The sequence below is a fragment of the Chrysemys picta genome, chromosome 1 (genome assembly GCF_011386835.1).
Source record: "Chrysemys picta bellii isolate R12L10 chromosome 1, ASM1138683v2, whole genome shotgun sequence".
NCBI lineage: Eukaryota > Metazoa > Chordata > Testudines > Emydidae > Chrysemys > Chrysemys picta.
In genome coordinates this window covers 341,249,687-341,250,316 of record NC_088791.1, presented here as the reverse complement: position 1 = coordinate 341,250,316, position 630 = coordinate 341,249,687, and positions in this window count along the sequence as shown.

The following is a 630-nucleotide window of genomic DNA, read 5'->3' as shown; positions in this document are numbered from 1 at the left end:
GGGCTGGGGGAGCCTCCCCAGCCGGGAGCTCAGGTGGGCCGGACAGGACGGTCCCACAGGCCGGGGTTTGCCCACGGGCCGGAGTTTGCCCACCCCTTTAACAACCGGTTCTAAACTGGCTTCTAAATTTAACAACCGGTTCGCACGAAGCGGCTCCAGCTCACCACTGGCCGCACCCCCTGGCTTAAAGTAGTTTCCATCATACACAGTGGTTTGGTTCAGTGGCTCTCCGCACCCCCACTATACAAATTGTTCCAATGCCCCTGAGCGGAGCTGCCTTCCTCTTCCTCGGTTTCTAGCTGTTGGAGGCCTTTGCTCTGTGGTCTGGGCTGTCTGGGCGTGTTTATTTAACTGCTTAGTGTGGTTTTCAGAGAGACGCAGAGACTCTATCAAATGAATGTTCCACCGGGACCCCGGTTTACTCTCCAGATGGCTCCTCTCTCATAAGCTGCCCCCGGTGTAACATTTGTCTGAGCTGTGATTTTTCTTGCCCCCTCCCTCCTTTCCTGTCTGCTGATTTCTGACACTGGGACTCCTCCCCGAAGGCCTGCAATTGACAGCTGCAGCGAATGCCCTGCTGCCTGCAAGCCCGTCAGGCAGGACTGGCAGAACAAAAGCAGATTGCTACCC